Source organism: Lissotriton vulgaris, chromosome 7 (assembly GCF_964263255.1).
Source record: "Lissotriton vulgaris chromosome 7, aLisVul1.2, whole genome shotgun sequence".
Taxonomy (NCBI): domain Eukaryota; kingdom Metazoa; phylum Chordata; class Amphibia; order Caudata; family Salamandridae; genus Lissotriton; species Lissotriton vulgaris.
Genome location: NC_141695.1, coordinates 780385079 through 780412560, shown reverse-complemented (window position 1 = coordinate 780412560; position 27482 = coordinate 780385079).

Genomic DNA, 27482 nt, shown 5'->3' with positions numbered 1-27482 from the left:
AGGTTCAAGGACGTGAGTTAGCTCCGGTGGTGCACAGTGTCCCTGAGATAGATTGGGGAACTGGTCCAGGGGTTCATGGTTCTAGTGCTGGGAGGGACACTCCCCTGACTTTAGATGAGAGGATAAGGGAGGGGGTTTCCCTATGGTTGAAGTCCTGGTGTGTGTATGTGTAGAGACTGCCCAGAAGAGTGTGGGTTGAGTGACAGAGACAGTCAGATACTGTCTTGCCAATCTCAGGAGAGTAGTGTGTAGTACGTGTGCAAGGCACTGGATGGTAAGGTGAAGGGTAGTTTGGTTAACCCTTGTATGGGGCTAAGTGATTCAATTATGGGAGAGCATATTGTAAGCCCCTGTTTTCCAGAGCTATGCCAACACCTGTTAGAGTGTGAGTTCTCTTATCCCAGGAAGCTTGCACAGAAGGCAGACCTCTGGCTGCGTGCGAGATAGGGTCTGAAGAGGCATTTGGGAGTGATCCTAAAAGGAGTGGCTCAGGTATCTTCCGGACATGTGTGGTGGAAGAGGTTCAGAGTAGCCCAGCTAGGTCCCTGTGTAGTGGAAGGGGTGTAGGGGCTCACATCCTGTCTCAGTGGAGATGGAGTGAGGGTGGGGCTGCGTGTCCCAAGGTACCCGAAACCCAGTCTCAGGTCCTGGATGGTTCTTTAAGGGAACACCAGGTGGGCAGCCTAGTCTGTCCTGATGGGCCGCCCGTTAAGGGGGATCCCCTAGTGTCTGGTGAACTGGGAGTGCCACAACTAAGTGGAGGGTGCAGAAGTCCAGATTGAGGGATGAGAGGTAGAAAGAGTCCCCAGTGGAAGAACCAGTGGGTCAGGGGCCAGCCAGAAGGGCTGAGTCACCAGTGAATGACATTGTTGACCCCACTTCTGTCCTGGGGGATCTCCACGTACTGGCAGATGGACAGAGGTCGAGAGATCTGCACCAGGCAGACTATCACACAACACATGAGTTGTGTGTCACCGTCAGGGGGGCCAATGTGCTCCCAAGAAAGTCCTGGTGTGCCGGGCAAGTGTTCAACCGCAGGGGTTAGTCCCTGGGTTGGGAAGCCAGGTTCAGGTGATGTCTGACCTGGAGGGAGGGGCAACTGCAATCAGTGTCCTAACCGATGTAGCTTCTAGGGGTGCCACTCCAGTTGGGGGTGCAGTGCTCTGGAAGGGGGAGCAGAGGGAGGGAGTCCTCGCCTCTGACCCCGGTGCAGCCTGAAGGTTTAGATCCCAGGTTGCTAGACCGGTTGCTGGAGAGTGGTCCTGAACTGGTTGGAGAGTTGTGTTCTGAGGTTGCCTCTCATAGGAGGAGAGTGCGGAACCCCAGGTTTGTGAGTGACAGGGGCTGGAGGATTCCAGGAGACAGGGTGAGTCAGCACAGGGCTGAATAGACCCATCTGCATGTAGAGTGGTGGGAGGAGAGTACCTGGGACCTGAATAGGGCTGTGCCTGCCTTCCACAATGCTGGCTCCACCTCCTTTGTATATATAATATACTGTGTGTACTGCAAGTTTAAAATAGTGACTTACATATTCACGGTGCTTTGTGTCACAGGCTGTGACATGGTAGCACTAAAAATACACAAGACACTATTCTCCACTGCACCAACCAAGAAGTAATTCTGTGGCTCTCCGGTTACACACAGACCTCTGCAGCGTACTAACTAATAGACTTTCATAATGTACTACAGTGCATTTGCCGCTATCGTTTTTTTTCTTCATTTAAGTTGCAAGTTACTTTATATGTAGCTACCTGACGGTAAAGCTTACATAATATTTTGGCTATTTCAGCCACATCTTTTGACCAACTGATATTCAAGTGCTTTCATACGTGATAATGAAGAAAATAGAGTTTTGGTGAAATAAAATATTTGCCCAAGATCGCACAATTTAAGTGGGACAGCTGTGATTTATCAATATTTTCAGGTTTTGCTTTGTACAAATCAGCCACTAAATAAGTATCTATTTCTTTGATTATGTTAAGGCTTTGTTTTCAACCTCTTTGTGCAGTTTTTATATACCAAAACTCAACCCAAAGTAATTTAGCACTTTCATGAGCATCAGTTACATTACACAAGGTCACATTTATTTTTTTATAGGCACATGTGAAATTAACTGATTTGCCCACAAACACAAGCAATTCATGCAGAGAATTAAACCTTGGTCACCAGTTCCTAAATAGGCAGCTCTGGTCATAACATCACATCTGGGTGCAGGGAGGGTGGTAGGCCGAAGCCAGTATTAGAACTCTGGGCCTGATTCACAAACGGCCTCCGCATTCGTAGCGTTTGGGGGGCGTCTCCACATTTGGAGGTAAATCTCTGCAATGAGAATTCTCATTTGAGTGTTCCGCCCGAGTGAAGAGACTCCCCCACGACTGCAGGGCCTCTGCAACAAATGCTGAGGTCCTTTGTGAATCAGACATTTATTTTTGTCCATTTATCAAAGAAATATTGCTGAAAATTGCATCAAAACAAACCAATTTTCAAAACATTTCTCAGGGGAGAACATGCCCAACTCTCCACTCATAAACATTGTCCTCGCTCAGGCTACAATTCATTCACTGGTTTTACACCCCACTACTTTCAAATTCCACCAGCCACCACTGGGTTCGCCAAAATCTCTCTCTACACCCACAGTTTTAATATTGCGTATAACATCTAAAGGTAAATACACAACACTACCTTTTAGCCTTTTATGAAGCTCAGTGCATAATACCTTTAATGTTAGAGTTTGCTTCTCTCAGAAAGTAATGCAAGTCATCCTATGGATATTCTTAACAAATCTGGGTTAGACACCAAGTTGGTGGTCCTAAATCTTGCATCATGTACGTAAACTCAACACGACGACGATCCCAGTACTCATTCGTCCCATGGGTAAAGTAAATAGACAGCAGCACTGCAAGTACATAGGTGGACTACTACTGTTTCAATGTATTCCTGGCAAATACTACAAATACTGCGTCACTCCCATTTATACACAGAAGCATGTCTATCTTTTCTTCTACCTCTTCACTGAACTCTTCCTCTACATTTCCAGGAAGAATCTCCTCATTTGCAATAAGACTACTATCTTTTACTTCACAGCATCGGCCAGTTGTTTCAACTGCAGATACTAATTCTTTCTCTTATAAATAGCATTTTTCATTAAAGATAGGCTCAGTGTTAGACGTACGCTTCCATTATTCTTTGAAAATTTAGCGAAATTTACTTTGATTAACCCCTTCCATTCGCAGGACAGCTTGGAGCCATCCTGCGCTACGGTGCTCGTGTGCGCAGGACGGCTTCCGGCCGCCCTCGCACATGGCAGGGAAAATCCCTCTGGTGTGGGCACTAGATGAATTCCCCCCCCCCCCCCCCCTACCCCCCTCCGACAACCTCTGGAGCTGGGGAATGGCTTCCCCAGCTACTGAGGCTGTCTGGGATGTTTCTGTGCAATGAAGATCAGTGTGCATGTTGCGCTGACTTCATTGCACAGAAAACAAAACTAAAATGAGCCTTAAGGCTTATTTCAGTTTCACTTTGTAAGTGCTCAGGGAGCTATCTCAGCCCCCCGAGCACAAAGAAAGATGACGGGAGAGGTCAAATTCGAAAGGGGAGAAGATCCCCTTTCCAATGGTACCCCTCCTGAGTGGTACCCAGTGGGGCGATTCCCAAGCAGGGATCCACCCACCAGGCAGGGGGGGAGCAGTCCCTTGGGCAAGGGCCTTTGCTCCCCCAATAAATATTGGGCTAAATTCAGTCTTTCTGCCCCCCTGGGGGCATATGGGGGTAAGCCAACTAGAATCAGGGATTTTTTTACCACATAAATTACCCCTGCACAACAGCAGTCTTTCTGCTCCCCCTGGGTGCAGATGTGCAGATGGGGGCAATAGCCCCTTAATCTGCCCTGGGCGGGGGGGGGGGGAAGAGAAAGCCCACTGGGCACCAGGCACCAGGTTATTTTTTATCATGAATTTAGGGGTAGGGGCTGCCCAAGATGAGCATGCCAATGCTCCCTCCCTGCAGAAAGCACCCTGGACACCAGGGATTCTTTTTTTTTATAGGCCTGTGGTGGGGGGCTGCCCAGAATGGGCATGCAAATGCCCCCACCCTACCCACCCCAAAGAAAAATAAAGACATGTTTCCCCTCCAGTAGAAAGTTGGGGCAGGAAGATGGGGCAATAGCCCCTGATCTACCCGGGGGTGGAGAGAAAGCCCACTAAGTACCAGGGATTTGAAACTTTTTATGTAGGAAGGGGTGGGGGCTGCCCAGAATGGGCATGTCAAGGCCCCCAGCCCCCAAAGAAATGATATAGTCTTTCTGCCCCCCAGGAAGGCAGATGGGGCAATAGACCCTTATCTGCCCCCCTGGGGGGGGCAGAAAGTCCACTAGCCACTAGGGACTTTTTTCTTCAAAAGTTCGGGGTGGGGGTTGCCCAGAATGTGCATGCCAATGCCCCAACTCCCCCAAAAATATTCCACTGCCTTTCTGCCCCCCCAGGATGCAGATGGGGCAGTAGCCCCTGATCGGCCCCCGGGGGTCTGGAAGTCCACTAGGCGCCAACGATTATAATGTCTTTTCTATTTGTAGGGGTGTGGGCTTCCCAGAGTAGACATCCATTGCCCCCCCCCCCCCCAAAAGAATAGCCACAGTCTTTCTGCCCCCCTTGGGGGCATATCAAGGCAATAGCCCCAGATTTCCCCCCTCCCAATGGCAGCAGAAAGCCCACTAGGCACCAACTTTTTTTCCGGATGTGCCTACCTGTTAATTTTGGGTCCTAGCGCAGCCGGCACCTAGAGAAATATAGCAAACCTATACATTTTTTAGAACTAGACACCCAGGGGAATCTAGGATGGGGTGACTTGTCTGGCTCTCACCAGGTTCTGTTACCCAGAATCCCTTGCAAACCTCACAATTTTTAAAAAAAATCTAATTTTCCTCACATTTCTGTGATGGAAAGTCCTGGAATCAGCGTGGATCCACAAAATTCCACCCATCCCGCATTTCCCAAAGTCTTTCGAGAAAAATGGCACCTCACTTGTAAGGGTAGGTCTAATGCCCGCGACAGGAAACGGCCCAAACCGCAACGTGGACACTCATCATTTTGCAGAGAAAATGGACCTTTGTTTTGCAAAGTACCTAGCTGTAGATTTTGAACCCTAGCTCTGCCAGCACCTAGGGAAACATAAACCCCGAAGGGAATCCAGGATGGGGTGTTTTGTCTGGCTCTGACCAGGTTCTGTTACCCAGAATCCCTTGCAAACCTCAAAATATGTAAATTAAAAAAAACTAATTTTCCTCACATTTCTGTGGTGGAAAGTTCAGCAATCTGTATGGGTCCACAAAATTCCACCAACCCCACATTTCCCGAAGTCTTACTAGAAGAATGGTACCTCACTTGTGAGGGTAGACCTAGTGCCCGCGATAGGAAACGGCCCAAAATGCAACGTGGACAAACCACATTTTCAAAGTGAAAACGGACCCTTTTTTTTGCACAGTGCCTAGCTGTAGATTTTTAACCCTAGCTCTGCTGGCACCTATGGAAACCTAGCAAGCCTATACATTTCTGAAAACTAGACACCCAGAGAAATCCAGGATGGGGTGACTTGTCTGTCTCTCACCAGGTTCTGTTAACCAGAATCTCTTGCAAACCTCAAAATCGGTCAGAAAAAAACACATTTTCCTCACGTTTCTGTGGTGAAAAGTTCTGGAATCTGCGTGGATCCACAAAATTCCACCCACCCGGCATTCCCCAATGTCTTCCAAGAAAAATGGTACCTCACTTGTGTGGGTTGGCCTAGTGCCCATGACCTGAAACAGCCCAAAATGCAATGTGATTCAACAATTTTTAGGTAGAGCAACCACAGTCTATCTGCTCTATTGTACCTGAAAAAAGCTTTTTGTACCACACCAAAAAACCTAAACCACCAACGGGAGATTACTTTTGATTTATTAACTCATTCATCATATTTCAGGATATTTTTTGAGTTTTTTCAATTCATATTATACACAGACATTTCATTTCATTTCCAAATTGATAAAAACACAAAGGTTGCCCGAGAGAAGATTTGTGCAAAAAGCGGTGATCAGAAGAGTGAAAGCAAGTGAACGGAAAAGAAAGCAAAATTAAAGAGTGTAGAAACAACTATTCACATTATTTACAAAACAATACCAGACTTTCTGCTCAGTCATATTTGGACCCTGGCCAACTGTTTTGGAATTTTTTAGAACATTTTTTTAGTTGGACATATATTTGAAAAATATTTTGCACTTATACAGTTCTTAAGTTGGTCCAAGGGTAATTTGGGGATATTGTCGACGTTTCGACTCGTCTTATGCCCAACCGGTGATTTGAACCTTGGGATTGCGAGTCTTCATCAGGACTGGAGTATGAACATGGGCAACCAAGGGGTAATAATAACCCTAAGGAAGATAAAATTAGGAATTACTAACTTAGGTGGATAGGTTTTTAAAAAAACTGTCATGGCCGTAGCCAGAGTGCGGTATATTCTTACCCTTCAATGGGATGAAAAAGCAAGAGGAAGTGGTCCTGAGTTCCAACTTTCCTATCAGTACTCCTTAATGTGTGGATTCCCTTGTCACCACATCTCGATGAGGATTCAAAGTTTCAAAAAAGCACCATGGTAAAAGTTTCCTGCAATCAATTATATCTGTATCAGTATACAGTGCATTAGATTACAATGAGATTCACCAATGGAAAAGGATTTAATCCAAAACGATGTTACCTTAGCGAATTGGGATAATTCGCAGACTCTAGGTAGCTCCAGTGGTTGGGTCAGGTAGCTTTAAATAGAGACAAAGAATAGTCTCACTAAACATATCCAGCATTGGAACAATGAAAGATGAAAGGACAAAAATTGGGTATCAAACCCATTTACCTAGTCAGCGCATAAGCGTGCTCAAAGTGTGGGTGCCTGTTCCTCGGGTCGAATTTCTGTACACTGGAGGAGGGGGGAGACACAGAGTTAAATGTCTCCCTAACCGTTATGATTAACTTGGCAAATCAGGTGCTAGAAAGGACGTCGTCAACGCAGAACCGTCTTACCTGTCTGCCGAAGCAACCGGTCAGACCTCGCCTGTTCCGTGGACGCCGTTACTGTCTCGGCGCATGCGCATACAATTAAGTCTCGCGTCTCTGCTAGTCCTGGACATAGAGAGCGGACTACAGGTTTAAAACCCTGTAGCGTGATACACATGTTCATATGCTTGGCGTGCTGTCAGCAGCCAGCAATTACAAACAAAAATTAAATGTGCGCATAAAGCGGGTCATTGCCAAAATTATCACGTCAATGGAATGGTGAAAAATTGTTTTTTTTAAAAACGCCCTTTTTGAATACTTAACGCATCATATTAAAGCATATTTCAGGCTCCAATTGGATAAATTGCTGATATTGTCGAATACTGTCCTAGGACACCATGCTGTATAAGTCAACTTGCAGTGAGGCGATAGACAAAGGACCACTCGCATGTCATAGCCATTCCAGTGAACATTATTCAGTACACAGTGCCGGTAATCAGATTAACAAGGCCTGAATCTGATTAGTTAGGCAAAATCGTCTGTAAACAAACAGTATGACTTAATTTTCATATCCATGCATACAATAAAACACACTTTTTTTGCAGTTATAAATGATTAACAACATGATTAGATGCATATACAGTCCTGCATGTTTCTCAAGGATTAATCAAGGATTAACTGTACAGATACATATAGTGTACCCTGAGGAAATAATGTATACATAGACAGTCCTGAATTTTTCATAAGTGCATATGGTGTACCCTGAGGAGATACTGTATACATAAACATGTTCCTGAACACATTAGTACTCATATTTCGAGCAGGGCTACTTGTCTATTCATTTCCTCAAGTTCGTTGAGTCCCTTGTTGACAGTGTTAAGCGAGTATATCCACTTACATTCCCTTCTGTTCAGGGTATTTTGTAGGTTGCCACCTCGTGGGTTTTGAGTTATTTTTTCTATGACCCACCACCTCAAGCTGTTTTCTGAATGTTCAAATCTGCTGAAGTGGTCTACCAGAGGGGCACCCTGAGTTTTACAACGTATTCGGCTCATGTGTTGCAAAATCCTGCATTTTATTTTTTGTGTTGTTTGCCCAATGTACAAAAAACCACATGGGCACATAATTGCATAAATGAGCCATGAAGTATTGCAGTTAGTATGTTGTAGCAATTTATATGTTCGTTCATTGTGGGTAAAACTCTTACCTTCTATTGTAAGGGGGCAGGCTTTACAAGAGCCACATTTCCTGTGACCAGTCACCGTTTGTCCATCCCATAGTGTGGATTGGCTCATGATCTGTTTATTGGGTAACATAGATTGCACAAGGTGGTCGCGGATATTCATACCCTTGCGGAATGCATGTAATGGTGGTGGAATTCCCCCTAGTTCAGCACTGATTAGGTGCCAGTGACGGTTTACACATTTTTTGATGGCATTACTTTTTGTGTTAAACGTCGTCACACAAACCAGACGTTCCTCTTTGGGTTTAGGTTTAGTGCAGAGTAAGTGTTCCCGGTGGTTGTGCCACGCCCTCTTTCTGGCTTTTTTGAGCAACCTAATGGGGTAGCCACGCTCACTTAGTCTTGACATCAGAGTGGCTGATTCCTCAAAATAATCATCTTTCTTGAAACAATTTCGACGCAACCTTAGGAATTGCCCAAAGGGCAAGTTATCCCTAAGGTTGCGCGGATGATGACTGGTATACCTAAGGAGGGTATTCCTTTCACTGGTCTTTCTGTGTAAGGTGGTGTACAATCTACCCTCTTCTGCCTTAATTTTGAGATCCAAGAAATTGATAGTCGACACATTAGATTCCAAGGTGAACTGTATCGCATTTGAGCAATTATTCACCCAACTGTGGAATTCTGTAAGTTCTGACTGTTGTCCCTGCCAAATCAAGAGAACGTCATCAATATACCGTACCCACAATAAAATATTACTGCGGTACGGATTATATTGATTGAGGATGTACTTATTTTCGTATTCACTCATATAAATGATGGCCAGATTCGGGGCAAAGCTAGCCCCCATTGCCACACCATTGGTTTGAATGTAATAATCATTTTGGAATACGAAGAAATTCTTCTTCATAGCAATTTCAAGAAGTTGGATAATGAATTCCGTAGGTACTCTATGGGGTGCAATTCTCTTGTTAAGTACATGTTCCATACATATCAACGCATCATTCTGTGGAATATTTGTGTATAATGAAGCGATATCCATCGCAGCTAGTATACACGTATTCTCATCATATTGAAAACCCTCCACCATTTGGATAGTGTGTGTGGTGTCACGTATATACGTGGGTGTTTCCATTGCTATAGGTTTTAGGAATACGTCCACGTACTTACACAAAGGCTCCAAGAGGGACCCACAGCCTGAGATAATTGGTCTTCCCGGAGGGTCTTGTAGCCTTTTGTGCACCTTAGGTAGGGTGTATATAGTCGGAGTTCTCGGGTTCTTATTGTTGAGAAAGTCATACTCATTTTTGTTAATGATACCCTGACTTAAGGCAACATTGGTTACTTTTTGGATGGACTCACCGATGGATTTGGTAGGGTCACGTTTCAGAAGTACATAATTCCCTGGTTTTTTCAGTTGCGATAGGATTTCTGATTTATAGCCCTCAAGGTTTTGGACAACGATAGCCCCGCTTTTGTCCTTTCATCTTTCATTGTTCCAATGCTGGATATGTTTAGTGAGACTATTCTTTGTCTCTATTTAAAGCTACCTGATCCAACCACTGGAGCTACCTAGAGTCTGCGAATTATCCCAATTCGCTAAGGTAACATCGTTTTGGATTAAATCCTTTTCCATTGGTGAATCTCATTGTAATCTAATGCACTGTATACTGATACAGATATAATTGATTGCAGGAAACTTTTACCATGGTGCTTTTTTGAAACTTTGAATCCTCATCGAGATGTGGTGACAAGGGAATCCACACATTAAGGAGTACTGATAGGAAAGTTGGAACTCAGGACCACTTCCTCTTGCTTTTTCATCCCATTGAAGGGTAAGAATATACCGCACTCTGGCTACGGCCATGACAGTTTTTTTAAAAACCTATCCACCTAAGTTAGTAATTCCTAATTTTATCTTCCTTAGGGTTATTATTACCCCTTGGTTGCCCATGTTCATACTCCAGTCCTGATGAAGACTCGCAATCCCAAGGTTCAAATCACCGGTTGGGCATAAGACGAGTCGAAACGTCGACAATATCCCCAAATTACCCTTGGACCAACTTAAGAACTGTATAAGTGCAAAATATTTTTCAAATATATGTCCAACTAAAAAAATGTTCTAAAAAATTCCAAAACAGTTGGCCAGGGTCCAAATATGACTGAGCAGAAAGTCTGGTATTGTTTTGTAAATAATGTGAATAGTTGTTTCTACACTCTTTAATTTTGCTTTCTTTTCCGTTCACTTGCTTTCACTCTTCTGATCACCGCTTTTTGCACAAATCTTCTCTCGGGCAACCTTTGTGTTTTTATCAATTTGGAAATGAAATGAAATGTCTGTGTATAATATGAATTGAAAAAACTCAAAAAATATCCTGAAATATGATGAATGAGTTAATAAATCAAAAGTAATCTCCCGTTGGTGGTTTAGGTTTTTTGGTGTGGTACAAAAAGCTTTTTTCAGGTACAATAGAGCAGATAGACTGTGGTTGCTCTACCTAAAAATTGTTGAAACTATTGATTCAAGTCAATCTGTATAATTAATAGGTCTAGGACCATTGTTGTTTTGATACCATTAGATACCCAGGTCCATACCTTATGGGTTACCCCATTGTCTTAATGGTTACAAAATGCAATGTGGACACACCACATTTTCATAGTGAAAACGGACCCTTTTTTTGCAAAATGCCTAGCTGTAGATTTTGAACTCTAGCTCTGTTGGCACCTAGGGAAACCAGGCAAACCTATACATTTTTTTAAATCTAGACACCCAGGGAATCCAGGATGGGGTGACTTGTCTGGCTCTTTCCAGGTTCTGTTACAGAGAATCCCTTTGAAACCTCAAAATGTGTAAAAGAAAAAACAAATGTCCTCACATTTCTGTGATGGAAAGTTCTGGAATCTGTATGGATCCACAAATTCAACCACCCGGCATTCCCCAAAGTCTTCCGAGAAAAATTGTACCTCACTTGTGTGGGTGGGTCAAGTACCCGCGACAGGCAAGGGCCCAAAGCCTATTGAGGCAACATCAAAATTACCTATCACAAAACAACCTGGTTTTGCTTGGGGTGATCCCAGATGTTTTGGCCCCGGGCTCGGCGGCCATCTAGGGAAACCTACCAAAACCATAAATTTCTGAAAACTAGACTCCTGGGGGAGTCCATCAAGGTATGACTTGCGTGGTTCCCCCAACATTTCCCTACCCAGAATCCCCTACAAACCTCGAATTTAGCTAATAAAATCACTTTTTCTCCAATTTATGTGTGGGAAAGTTGTGGAATCTGCGTGGATCCACAAATTTCCTACCACCCAGCGTTCCCCCAGTACCTCACTTGCGTGGGTGGGTCAAGTACCCGCGACAGGCAAGGGCCCAAAACCTATTGAGGCGACATCAAAATTACCTATCACAAAACAACCTGGATTTGCAAGGAGGTCCCATGATTTTTTAGCTCGGGGCTCGGTGGCCATCTAGGGAAACCTACCAAACCCACACATTTCTGAAAACTAGACACCCGGGGGATTCCATTTTTTCTCACATTTCTATGTGAGAAAGTTGTAGGATCAATGGACTGACCCAAATTCCTTACTACCCAGTGTTCCCCCAGGTCTCCTGATAAAAATGGTACCTGCCTTCCAAATGAAAGACAATGTGTAAAAAGAAGTACTTTAAAAAAAATGACCTATAATTCTCATGCTAGTATGGGTACTTATGATTTCGGAAATGTGCAAATATCTACTGTTTCTAAACTCTATATTTTATTTTACATTCAGAAAGGCACAGTTGTCTCTCAGACCAATTTTTCTTGTATATATTTTCCGAAATTAATTGCTACATACCCGGTACATAATAAAAAACCATTGCAAGACGATGCTCAGTTTGTAATTGTTTTATTATTAACTCTTTATTCATTGGTTTAGCAAACCATTTACAATTTAAAACGTAGCTAAATTGAACTCAGTTGTTGGCTCTTGGTTCGTTGGGTTCTTGGTGAACCTACAAGTCCAATATATCCCCACAACAAGAAAGGTCCAGGGGATGTAACAGTATATTGCTTTCAAACAGCTGTAATAATTATAAGAAGTTACAGGTAAAAACTTTGACAGAAGGGCTGTTTTTTTTAACTAATTTTCAATTTTTCCTATATTCAACGGTTATTTTCTATAACGAAACATTGAAGGACCTACACAAATGACCCCTTGCTGATTTCAAAATAATTTTGTCTACTTTTCTAAAATGTATAGTTTTCCAGGATGCATTATTGCTTTCATACCCATTTCTACCATTAACTGGAAGGAGGTTGAACAAACAAAAAATAGCAAAAAAAGGCTATGTCCCTGAAAAATGACAAAACTGTGTAAAACGTTTTGGTTTTCTGACAAAAGTCTGCTTGTCCCTGAAATCTGGGAAGATGGTGATTTCAGCACCACAACTGCTTTTTTGATACCATTTGCAGGGAAAAAACCAGAAGCTTTCATCTGTAACCTTTTTTAAAAGAATTCCTAAAAACCCAACATTTAGCTGTTTTTTGGGTAATTTCTGGGTCCCCTCCATGGGAATTCAGAAACCCTGTGTACCTTTAGAATCCCTATAATGTTGGAAGAAAAAGACTTGAATTTGGCGTGGATACCTTATGTGGTCAAAAAGTTACAGGGACCTAGGCGCAAACTACCTCAAATAGCCAAAAAAGGCTTAGCACTGGGGGAAAGGCCGAGCACCGAAGGGGTTGATAAGCCTTTTTGGGCTTTTTTTTCTTCATTGACAAGACTGTTTTTACCAATTTTCTCATGCAGTTTACTATCAAAATAACTAGTTTGTGCTTGAGAGCAAACACTTTATGAAGCACACTCTCAATATCTTACTTTTGTTTGAGTGCTGCTCTTCTCGTCGTAGTCTCTCTTATTTTTGTACCAAATTCTGTATTACTCTACTCCTGAACATTCTTACTCATATTTCTTTAAATTGTTTCCACCTCCTTGTCAAATTAGGTGTTTTATATAACATTTTTTACTTTTAATCTGACTTACTTCTTCTCCAGTACAACATTGGGGAAGTAAAGTAAATAGACAGCAGCACTGTAAGTACAAGGGTGGGATCCTACAGCAGTTAATCAAAAGTTCAAGTTTGAGCGTGGTGGTGTATTTGTAAATAGTTAAATAAGTTATGTATTATTTGTTTTTTATTTGGTTTGAATTGTATTCTAATATGTTAATAAAATGTACTTCAAAAGTTACAAATATATTGTGGTGTATGAGTATACAACGTGAGAACAGTAGAAGGAAAAAATGAGTGACCATCTCACTCAAATCTTTAGAGGCTGCTGGCATTGTGATGACTGCAGCTGGTGAAGGTTCTCTCCCAAGGGTACTGTAGAGCTGGAATATTCTGCTGCACCTAGTTTCACTTGCATCATTCAGTTGTACACCCTTTCATGATTAGTTTTTAAGTGCTTCCAATTGGAACTTGTTCCATGTGAATACTTCTTTGCAGTGCTGCTGGGTAACTGTATGGCGCACATATTACACTGCACATATTTACCTCTAATCTTTCCCCCTCAAGTTGTTATAAATGCTTGCAGACATCATTTTATTTTGTGCTTGCTGGTGTGTGTTTAAAGTGGTTGTACACAAAACTGCACATGAAAATAGTTACATAATTGTTATGTTTATTTGTAGTGAGTGCAATGCACAGTGTACCTTAATTCAATGAGAAAGTGTGCAGTATTGATGTTCTTTTTATCCAATTGTTATGATTGTTTTTCCCCCACTGTTCAATGATGACTACTTAAAAAATACATAATTTACAGTGTATGAGTAAAGAAGCATAGAACAGTAAAAAGGGGAAAATGAAATGCTTATTTATATTAAAACGTACCTTTACAGTATGAGAAATGTCTAGTTATTTCTTCTAATTGTGTGTTTATGCATTGTTCAAATTGTAAGTTACTTTTGTAATTATATTAATTGAAAAACAGATAAATATTTAAATATTTCAGTTTTTTCTTTTTTATACAGATCAATGGCACTATCTATTGGAGTAAGGTACTTTACTAATTTGTTCTTGCAGTGTTGTTCCATAAATTAAAATTTAAGGATGCACACCCAAGCACAGATTGCTACGGTTACTAACATACGTGAGCACACATAATTACAGCCACTCACACACCCAGCTACAGACTTATAGAGGTAATCTCACAGAAAGACTCCCAGTGATATGGCCACTGAAACACCTAGACAAACAATGATACTGACACATTGATACAGGCACTAACACATCTGGTCAAACACTAATACATCTAATAACACACCCAGACATACACTAACACACAATGCAGACACTGACAGACACAGGCATACAGCAATGCAGACACACACATACATCTAGCCCAATACTAATGCATCCAATAAGACACTCAGGCTCACACTGATGCATACACACACACACACACACACACACACAAACACCTAGACATGCACCAAATGAGACATGGATAGACCCAGGCATACAGCAATGCAGACACTGAAACACCTAGCCAAACACTAATGCATCCAATAACACGTCCAGGCACACACTATCACCCCCTGTACTGGGCCACCCAGGGACTTACCAATACTGACACTTACAGATCCAGGCATACAGCAATGCAGACAATGACACATCTAAACAAATTGTAATGCATAAAATAACACACCCGGACACACACTGACACTTATAAGGTGATACTAAGACATACACTGAGATGCCTGGGCATACATTCATGAAAACATTGCCACAGACAAGCATACACCAAAGCAGACACTGACACACCCAGTTGAACACTAATGCATCCAATAACACACCCAGGCACACACTGAGACATCCAGAGACTTACCAATGTAGACACTGACACACCCAGCCATATAGCAATGTAGACACTAACACACCCAGCCAAACACGTATGCATCCAATAACACACCCAGGTGCACACTGAGACCCCCAGAGATTTACCAGTGGAGACAATGAGGCATACAGCAACCCATACACTGACGAACCCAACCACACACTAATGCAGGCTATAATACATGCATTCAATAACACACCCAGGCACACGCTAATGCATACACTAACACACCAAGGCGCACACTGACACATATACTGACACACCCAGGAAAACATTGATGTAGACACTGACCCACTCAGGGACTTATCAATGCAGACACAAACACACCCAGGCACACACTAATGCATATTATAACGCACCCAGGTACAAACACTGAAACATCCAGGCATACACTAAAGGAAACTTCCATATACCCAGGCATACACCAATGCAGACACTGACAAACCTAGGCATACAGCAGTCCAGAGACTGACACACCCAGCCAAACATTAACACATCCAATAACACACCCAGGCACACACTGATGCACACAGTGAGACACCCAGAGATTTACCAATGGAACACTGACACATCGAGGCATACAGCAATGCATACACTGACACACTCAGCCAAACACTAATACATGCAATGACACCTGCCTACACTAACACACCCATGCACACTCAGATATCTGGGCACACACCAATGCATACACTGAAATACCCAGAGACTTACCAATACAGACACTTACACACCAAGGTATATAGCAATACAAACAATGGGGCACCCAGCCAAATATGAATGCATCCAATAGCACACCCGGGCATCCACTGATACACACACTGACACACCCAGGGACTTACCAGTGCAGACACTGACACACCCAAGCAAAGAGCATTACTCACACTGACACACCCAATCAAACACTAATGAATTCAATAGGACACCCAGGCATACAATGATTCACACACTAACACACCCAGGCATACACCAAATGAGGCGTTGATATACCCAGGCATACACTAATACAGACACTGACATATCTAACCAAACACTAATGCATCCAATAACACACTTAGACACACACTGGGTCTTCCAGTGACACACAGACAGGGTGATGCAAACATTGACACACCTGGGCAGATATCCGTGCAGACATTGATATGGCCAGGCATTCACAAAAGCAGAAACTGAAACACCTACCCAAACACTATTGCCTCCAGTAAAACAGCCAGTGATTCACTGATGCACACACTGAGACATCCAGAGATTTACCAGTGCAGACAATGTCATACAGACCCATACAGCAATGCTGACATTGACACACCCAGCCAAACACTAATGCATCCAATAACACATATATACACTAACACACCCAGGCACACACTAATGCATACACTAACACACCCGGGTATACAGCAGTACAGACATTGACATACACAGTCAAACACTAATGCATTCAATAACACATCCAGGCACACACAGACACACCCAGGCATATAGCAAAGCAGACGCCCACACACCCATCCAAAAACTAATGGATCCAATAACACACATACACACACACACTGAGACACTCAGAGACTTACATATGCAGCCCCTGACGTATCCAGGCATACAGTAGTGCAGACACTGACACACTCAGTCAAACACAAATACATCCATTAAGACATCCTGGCACACACTGACACACCCAGAGACTTACCAATGCAGACACTGACACACCCAGGCAAACAGCAATGCAGATACTAGCACACCCAGTCAAATGCCAAGACACACACTGATGCACACACTAAGACACCCAGATACTTACTAATGCAGACACTCACTCACCCAGGCATACAACAATGCAACACTGACACACTAATCCAAACACGAATGCATCCAACAAAACACCCAGACACACACTGATACACACACTGACACACCCAGGACTTACCAGTGCAGACTCTGACACACCCAAGCAAAGAGCATTACTCACACTGACACACCCAATCAAACACTAATGAATTCATTAGGACACCCAGGCATACAATGATTCACACACTAACACACCCAGGCATACACCAAATGAGGCGTTGATATACCCAGGCATACACTAATACAGACACTGACATATCTAACCAAACACTAATGCATCCAATAACACACTTAGACACACACTGGGTCTTCCAGTGACACACAGACAGGGTGATACAAACACTGACACACCTGGGCAGATATCAGTGCAGACATTGATATGGCCAGGCATTCACAAAAGCAGAAACTGAAACACCTAACCAAACACTATTGCCTCCAGTAAAACAGCCAGTGATTCACTGATGCACACACTGAGACATCCAGAGATTTACCAGTGCAGACAATGTCATACAGACCCCTACAGCAATGCTGACATTGACACACCCAGCCAAACACTAATGCATGCAATAACACATATATACACTAACACACCCAGGCACACACTAATGCATACACTAACACACCCGGGTATACAGCAGTACAGACATTGACATACACAGTCAAACACTAATGCATTCAATAACACATCCAAGGACACACGGACACACCCAGGCATATATCAAAGCAGACGCCCACACACCCATCCAAAAACTAATGGATCCAATAACACACATACACACACACACTGAGACACTCAGAGACTTACATATGCAACCCCTGACGTATCCAGGCATACAGTAGTGCAGACACTGACACACTCAGTCAAACACAAATACATCCATTAAGACATCCTGGCACACACTGACACACACTGAGACACCCAGAGACTTACCAATGCAGACACTGACACACCCAGGCAAACAGCAATGCAGATACTAACACACCCAGTCAAATACCAAGACACACACTGATGCACACACTAAGACACCCAGATACTTACTAATGCAGACACTCACTCACCCATGCATCCAACAAAACACCCAGACACACACTGATGCACACACTGACACACCCAGGGACTTACCAATACAGACACACACATCCAGACAAACAGTAGTGCTGACACAGACACACCCAGGAATACAGCAAAGGAGACTTTGATCTACCCAGGCATACACCAATATACACATCACTGACACACATAACCAAACTCTAATGATTCCAAAAACACACTCAGACACACACCAATGCTTAAAGTGACTCATCCAGGATGATAATAAGGCATACCGTGACACACCTGGGCATACAATATTGCAGACATTGACACGGCCAGACCACACCAAAGCAGACCCTGACAGATGCAGCCAAACATAATTCCATCCAATAACCCACCCAGCAATACACGGATGCACACACTGAGACAACCATAAATGTATACATGCAGAGGCTGACATACAGAGGCATATCGCAATGTAGACACTGACACACCCAGCCAAACACACATGATGCAATAACACATGCACACAATAACATACCCAGGTACACACTAATTCATACACTACCACACCAAGGCCCACACTGATGCATACACATCCGGAGACTTACCAAAGCAGACACTGGCCTACCCAGGCATACAGCAAAGCAGACACTGACACACCCAGTTAAACACTGATGCATCCAATAACACACCCAGGCACACACTGACACACACACTGAGACACCCAGAGACTTACCAATGCAGATACCTACACACCCAGGCATACAGCAATGTAGACACTGATACACCCAGCCAAACATTCATGCATCCAATAACACACCCGGGCACACACTAATGCACACACTGACACATCTAGGGACCTATCAATGCAGACACTGACACAGCCAGGCATACAGCACTGTAGACACCAACACACCCATCCAAACACTAATGCATCTAATAAGACACCCAGGCATGCATTGGTGCATACAGTGACACACCCAGGCATACACCTAAGCATACTTTGATATATCCAGGTGTAGGAAGCTGGCCCTCTATATAGTGTACGAAAATGAAGTACACAGTGCAGAGATTCAAATTAATCCCCAGATGGTATACAGAGATGAAAGGAGATCATTCTAATGCTCTTTTTGTGGTAAGTTGGGTGAGTAATTAGGCTTATCAGAGGGTAGTGTTAAGCATGTGTTATACTCACAGAGCCAATAAATGAGACACACACTCAAGAATAAATCTGAGACCAATTTATAAAAATAATTTTGATTTTTATGTAACTGTGTTGTGTATCCCATACCCATGTCTCCGGAAATAGACAAATATCAAAGTAATTTATAAAAGCACACCACTCTGGGTTTGGTAGTTTAAAACCCATAACCACCACATTCCAGGAAATTAACTTAGTTTGTGTGTCCTGTATAGGCAAAGGCACCACGCCGGTGGGCCCAAAAGTTAACGTGCCAGGAACAGCACTTGGCAAAACTGCTAAATCTAAACTATTGTAGCCAAGGTTTCATCTCCCAACCATCAATTAATTACAAGGCGAAAGCAGTGAAATGCTGGGGTCCGCATGTACTGCAACCTGCCAAAGATTCACTTGGCTTTGTTGAGCGGATGGCGGTGAGGTCGCATCCGGATCCTGGAATTCATGGAGTCCATGAACCTGGACAAAGTAAAATGATCCCCAGAACTAACTACGCACCCCATTCTCCAGGGTAACGTTTACGGTAGACTTTCCTGGCGTGTGCAAGCACCACCTGCCAAAAAAATGATCCAATGGGTTACCTCGCCAGGATCACACAAGGCTGCCCCTCTAGCATATGGCAATCCTTGGCATTCCCCAGCAACCTGGGGATTCCCAGAAGCTATGGGATGCACCATAGACAGGCCCATCAGCATGGCAGTGCCTGCCTTGTCATGCTAACATCAGCCACTACATCAACATCTTCCAGGTAATTGTGGGCACCGGCTGTGGTGAGAGAAAGGAAGAGTGGTGGCAGGGACTATACCTCGGATGAAGACAGTGCTGTGGTCAAGTCTAAATGAGGAGTAAAATGACAAAAAATATGATGAATGAATAAGACACAATTATTTTTTTTGTCCTATCTATTCCTCACCTATTATGTACTTCAGGCATATGTTCTACTATGTCCTACTTGTAAAAGTAAAGGAAGATTTGATAAAGGTAGTCCCAACAGCCTCCAGATATAAAGGAAGACTGCATTTCCCTTAGTGATCACACATTGAAAAGTTTCCTCTATGCAGCTGTCCCTGCGGCCAGATCATCAAACAAAGAAACCGGTCTGTTCTGTGTAATGCTGTTAGGAAAGGTCGGTAGGGCCCGGAAAGCCTCTGGAATGCCCCTTCAAGGTACACCCTGCTATTAGCGTCACTTAAAACGTATAATTACCGCATATTACGGACGGTAAAACTAAATGTTGGCAGGTACAAAGACTTTTTCACTGAGAAAGGTATGTTAAAGTTTTGTAAACATCATGTCTTCTGCTTTGTATTACTTTCACTGGGTTTTGCCCACAATTTGTTAATGATAAGTATAAAAGTTGAATTGACGGGCATAGACCAAGAGACTTATAACTGTTAAAAGAACTTTTCGAGATTATAAAATGCAGCACACACTCGAAGATAGTAATTCGTGCAAAGAATGCAAGCCCATATAGTTTGTGTGGAAAAATAAATACCCATACAAAAGCATTGCACTATTGCACGAATCTTTGCAAAGAAATAAGATACAACTTTTTTTTTAATAAAAACAATGTACCCGATGTTATATCTAAACGCCTTCTTTAAAATACGACATGCTGCTATATCAAGTTCAGGGGTTTTCAATGAGGAAAAAAAATCTACAACAGAATCAAACGATCGAACACTATTTACAGGACAGGGTGGCGTCTCTGAGGCGAAGAGCATTTTAGGCAAAAACAGAACGCATGTGCTAAAGTGTCTTAACTATTAAAAAAACAAACACGTCGTCTGTGCCATTGTTCACACCTGAACCCACCATTACATTTGTCAAGCCGTCAGAGGGCGCGTCAATTTAATTTTTATAACACCCAAATCCTAAATTAAGGATCAGCTGTAAATTTGGAACTGGACTAACCACCCACACAGAATTCAAATCATAAGAGGAAATATGTATGTAACCTTGTTTTTGGAGGTCACATAACTCAAGTCGTGAATATCAGATGAAGAGTGCGGGTGGATACGCAGAAGGGCAGGCAGCTACATACTAGGCAAACAGGTAATTCAGGATCCTGACATTTACCACGCCCCATGTTAGCAAACTGTAGCAAACAAATGTTAACAGGATACTGAGTGTGACTCAACTTTCAATTACGCAGCTAGATTGAAGCAATAATAACTTTCCTAAAAATAGTTACGCCATATGCAAATGCATAAACCGCTTTTTGCTTCCTTTTCAGTTTATCACCAAAAAAACCCAACCTTTTATTAACCATTCCACTGTTTTAAATTTCAATAACGTAGATGAAATATGTTGTAATTCGTATTCTGTATGTGTACATTTTTATTCGCATTGCGAGTACCACTGATTTAATTGGATTCATTGATTCTACTACTTCTGTTAAGCACTTCATGGCTCTCCGAAAGCAATTAGACTCTCACTGGACTAATGCTGTGTTTTCCTTCTTCTGCTATTTTTTCTTTCCCCTTTCTTAATAATGCATATGCACTTTCTTGAGGTTATTGGCCTTGCTTACAGGTGATTGCAGATTGTTATCTTGGCACATAAAGACGATGCAGATGTATTTTTGTATGTTGGATGGACTCCTTTTTTAAAATAATTTTGACTTGTCAAGATATCAATTTTTTGTACACATACTTTTATGATCTTAATGACTGAAATAAAGGTTTTTGAACTGAACAATAATAACCAAGTAGAATTGATAATTGCACAACAGTAATTTTGTTCTCTAAACTTCCTCAAACAGTGTCAATTTAACGAGATGATGAATAGTGAAGCAAAGTCCGGATTTTACACCTTTTTCTGGACCCAACTTTTGCTGGTTTTTGAACTCTGTTCACTTTATCCTGCTAAACAGCAGTAACGTGTGTCTGCTACAGCATTAAAAATGGTTAAATTAGCTTACCACAGATTGACATATTGAACTTGGCTATAAATCCATAGTATCTGGTTTAGGACATACACTCTGGGCATGGAAGATAAATACCACCCATGGACACCAGCACCAATGGGCCCTGTCCATGACTCTGGCCTAGAAGGCATGGCCTTCGGATAGGTAGTTCCTCAAGGTGGAATATGAGGAAAAGCCTTGGACTGTGTCCAGGGAAGCCCCAGGGACCCGTAGGTGACTCCTCGTCAGCCCATTGGCTGGAACCGAGGCCCACACAAGTCCCTAAATTTGAGCATTCCCCTGAGAGCACATGGCAGGTGGTCTTGTGCAATAAACTGACAGCAGTGCGTTGTTTCTGCTTGTCTGTTGCCTTATGGGAAGAACTGACGCTAGGTTGAGGACAGAGGTCTGACAAAGGAGGCAGAATAGCCCACATAACCTTGTGGCATTGGTGGTACAGTTTGCATACTGGGATGAATCTATGAGGAGGGTAGGGTTAGTTGTCTCTCAGATGGGGTCAGCAGGTGAGAGGAAGGGTTACCCAAGAATAGGGTTATTTGTTAGGGAAAATGTTGACAGAGGGGTACAGGTGGGTTCAGAGGGACATGGAACAGACATGTGGCAGGTTTGCCCATGTTCTATCACCTGAGAAGGGAAGTTCATCAAGGGATTGATTAGTCACCTTAGCTCTTGGATTGCTGTGTAGAAAATCTGCCTTTTCATCCCAGATTGTTGGCCTTCTCCTGAACCCTATTTCTGCTGGTTTTTTGACTCTGTGCTCTTTACTCTTGCTAAACAGGAGTAAAGTTTGTGTTCTCTTCTTTAAACCTGGTTAAATTGGCTTACCCTCTATTGATATATTTAACCTACCTACAAGTCCCTAGTACAGGCTGTAGGAAATATACCCAGTACCTGGAAGTTAAATGCCATCTGCGGACTGTAGCACCTTGGTGCCACATACAGGGTTTAACTCTATTTGGCATGGCGGAAACCTTGCTTTTAAATATTGATAAGTCATCTCTAACCACCCATCGTTGCCCACAAAGTAGGGTGCCTGATAATTAAAAATGAAATGTGCAAAATTACATTTGGTATGTTCCTCCAGTGGCTAGACCCCAAAAGCTATTCTCACCCACAGAACTGTAGCTGAATCGCAGAAAATGCTAAAGCACAGATTATAAATATTTTAATCTGTAACTTTTGCCAGGTATTAACCTGTTAACCGCGCCTGTTTTTTCACGGCAGTGCGGCCGTTTTGAAGAACGGGCGGGGCTGCGTTGGCCGTTGAACATGCGCAGCACCAGCCAGGTAGTGCTCCGAATGTTCAACGGCCGACGGCAGCACTTAACGGGTTAAAATAGTCAATGACAATTTTTTCATATTTATTAACAGCCCCATTCATTGGTGAAGGAAGTTTGTAAATACATATTTAGAGAAAATAACTTGTAGAAAGTTTCCCTATCCCTCCCTAAAGGTCCTGGAGGCTACTTTGAGTTAGACTACCCAGCAAGTGCTTGGTCGTAATATGGTGCTCCTAAAGCAGAACAAAGGCTTAGACAACAGCCCTTGAAGGACAGTGAGGTTGGAGCTGGGCACTTCATTTATGTGAAAGGGAAAGAGTTGAGGCCAGCATATTCATAGTTTAGAGTAAGGAGAGACTTGAAGAAGGGTAAGTCTTTGTCCCCAAGATCCACACTAGCCAGCCGGGCTCCAAACCCAGTGGGAGGGAAGCTATCTCCAGAACTAATTCCGAGTGGACATAGGAGAGGGGACTGCTCATGTCCCTTGTTACACCTCTGGGTGGACACAGAGCTCTGCACAAGGGAAAATGGGATTCCCCATCTTGGATTTTAGAAGCGACAGACACTGTGGGATTGTTAGAAATGCAGCAGAAAGGAACTGCTGAAAAAATGGTATAGTTACCTTAGGAAACTTTTCTTCCCCATTGATTAGGGAGTGTCCAGGAATCCCTCCTACCCACTGGCGAGCACCAACAAAAAATGTGGCAGCCCCCCAAGGAATTCTCCTCAGAACACTTTCCTCACCTGCGGAAGCTCCAGAGAGTACTGGACCAGTTCTCTGTGAACTAATAGAGCCTTGAAGGACTGGACCTGCTCCCTCTTTTATCCAGGACATAGAAGTGGACTGCAAGGGTCAGTTAGGTGTCCTCCTATGTGGCTAGAGGGACACCATAGGATGCAAGAAGCCTTTTCCCATGAAATGACTAGTTGATAAATATCAACAGAACATGGACTGGACCTTGCTGATGCCTCTCCTGGAGTGTGCATTGGACCCTAAATGCTGTTCCAGAGGTAATGGGGGCCTTACAAGTGACATAGAGGCGCTGTTCCAGAAACCCGAAGCTGGGTCAATTTGTTTTTGACTTACAAGACCTCCAGAGACACCAGGCTGAGCTTTCAGCAAATTTGAATGCACCTTCATTGCAACTACAGGCTTGTTCCTCTGGAGGCTTTTGAGCTCCATAAAAAGACTAAGGTCTTGATTCTAAATTAGTCAGAAACAAGGTGCTAGTTATTGCTTCTCATAAATAAATATACCCCAGGGTACATTATTTATCATGTGTGATAAATAACACCTATTCTGGGGTTTTGGCGAATAACATGCAGATAGTGCTTATTGTACTAAAATCCAAATGCTACAGTAAATATGTACATTTCCCTTGTTAAATTTCATCAAGCCTGACCTGTCAAAATGTAACTAAGGGTGAGGTATTTAGCACACCTAGTAATTACAGTGTGATAAATAATATCACCAAAACATAAATAAAGCCAATTCTTAGAATCCAGATACAAGGAAACTCAATATGGGCCAATTGATCCTTAAGCAATTTATTATACATTAGTTAAAAACACATTACAAAACATAACACTATTAAAAGAGATTGGTTCATGTATTTTAAAAAAGCTTTAAAACAGTTCATATATCAACAATTTTTTCAGGATACAAAAAGAAGAGAAAACGCAATTATTAAAAAGATTTTTCAATAAGACAAAATGGGAGAACATGCAAGAAAATAATTTCAAGTCATTCAAAACCACACTAGTCTTACAACAATCATTTGTTATAAAGAGAAACAACGTAGTCTCCTACAATTCTTTTGATCTAACAAATGTCGCAGAGATCTAGTGTAGGATTCTTAAACCAGGCATTGACGCGTTTCGGTGGGTACTGTTATTCGACAGCCACCTTCTTCAGGAAAAAACCCGATATCTCCAAGTTCAAAATCGTTATCTGTACTACATTTCAGGACAAGACAAAGAAAGAGCAAAAACATACAAAATTACAATTAACCCATAGCTTTTTTAAATACATGAGCCAATCTCTTTGAACAGGGTTATATTTTGTAATGTGTTTTAACAAATGTATAATAAATTGCTTAAGGATCTATTGGCCCATATTCAGTTTCCTTGTATCTGGATTCTAAGAATTTACTTTATTTATGTTTTGGTGATATAATTTACTTTTACGAGTTTGAGAGTTCTATGAATGTGTCACCCAGAGGGGATTGTTTTTTTGACTGTGGTCTCTTTGGTGTCCTACCCCTCTGGTGTTAAAAGGGCCCTTCTCTTCTGAGATGTGTTAAATAATACCCAACTCAGAATTCTGATCTAGATATTTCAAACACCTACATATATAAGTCTAATTACACACAAAAAATAGCCATTTTTAAGATAGAGAGCTTTCGCTCTCAGGAACACAGTGGAGCGCTAAACTAGTTGCGCCACAGTTTTTCCAAGTCATCTAAGGAAGACAGAAACTCGTCACGGTACTTTCAATAACCATGGAAGCACACTAGTTAAGATTCCCCTATATTCATCCTGCTGCTACAAAATTGACATAACAATAGAAGATTAATAATAATAAGATAAGAAGTTATTACTCTTAATCATGACAGGGTCCCATCTGAAACCGGAAGAACAGGTTACTTACCTTCGCAAACGCTTTTTATGGTGGATAAAGTATCTGCCTGTGGATTCCTCACCTTGTGAATATCCCCTGCGCCAGCAGCATTCGGACATTTTTTGTAGCTCTCCACGCCGACGAGGGCGATGTCAGAGAGCATGGCTCCGCTCGCGACTCCGCTGATGTCACTGGAGCCATAATATAGCCTCGTTGGCGTGATGACATCAGTTCCGCCCTTTTTTTCCGTGTCTTCAAGGCACATGGACGGACCGACACAAATATATACAGTATACACATTACACCGTTTTCAAACCAACACACAGTGTAAAATCAATGCAGTAAAGCAAAAATAATTAAACACTTCCATTGAAAGCAACAGACATAAAATAACATCATTGCAGGTATACAAGGGTGGACAACAGGGAGGAGGGTGGATCAGTGAGGAATACACAGGCAGATACTGTATCCACCAGAAAAAGCGTTACCGAAGGTAAGTAACTTGTTCTTCTGATGGACACATCTGCCAGTGAATTCCTCACCTTGTGAATAGAGTCCCACAGCAGTCCCCACTTCCGGAGGAGGGTGTCCACCCTTCTATACCAAAAAGTTCTGTAGGATTGAAATCGCGCAAAGTGACGGTCCCTCCTCACCGAAGGTGTGGAGGGAGGCCCAAGTTGCGCTCTACAGATGTCCTTCACAGGACCACCTCGAGACAAAGCAGATGTTGAAGACTTAGCTCTAGTAGAATGAGCCCTTATACTCTCTGGAGGATCCTTATCGACCAAAGAGTAACAGATCTTGATGCACAAGATAATCCATCTGGAAAGGCTGCGCTTGTGCACCGCTCTGCCTTTCCTGCAGCCAGCAAAGCCCACGAAGAATTGGTCATCCACACAATAGTCTCCAGTTCTATTGAGGTAAAAACTCACCGCCCTTTTAGGGTCCAAGGGTTGAAGCCGCTCCTCCTCCTTGAAAGGTTGAGGGGGAGGATAGAAAGAAGGAAGGGTAATGGACTGCCCCAGTTGAAAGGGAGTTACCACCTTAGGCAGAAAAGCAGCCCTGGTCCTGAGAACCATTCTATCAGCATGAATAGTCAGGAATGGGGGTTTTGAACTCAGAGCTTTAAGCTCACATACCCTTCTTGCCGAGGTAATGGCAAACAGAAATACAGTATTTAAAGACAACAGTCTCAAGGGACACTTGTGCAAGGGTTCAAAGGGAGAACCCATCAAGTAAGTTAAGACAAGATTTAAGTCACATTTAGGCACAATAAAGGGAGTGGGCGTAAATTTATTAGTAAGGCCCTTAATGAACCTTAACACAATGGGTGATTTAAACAAAGACGGCTGGTCCGGCACAATAAAGGGAGTGGGCGGAAATGTATTTGTAAGGCCCTTAATGAACCATAACACAATGGGTGATTTATACAAAGACGGCTGGTCCGGCAGGCAAAGGAACGCCGACAAAGCCGATAAATAGCCCTTCACAGTAGCCACG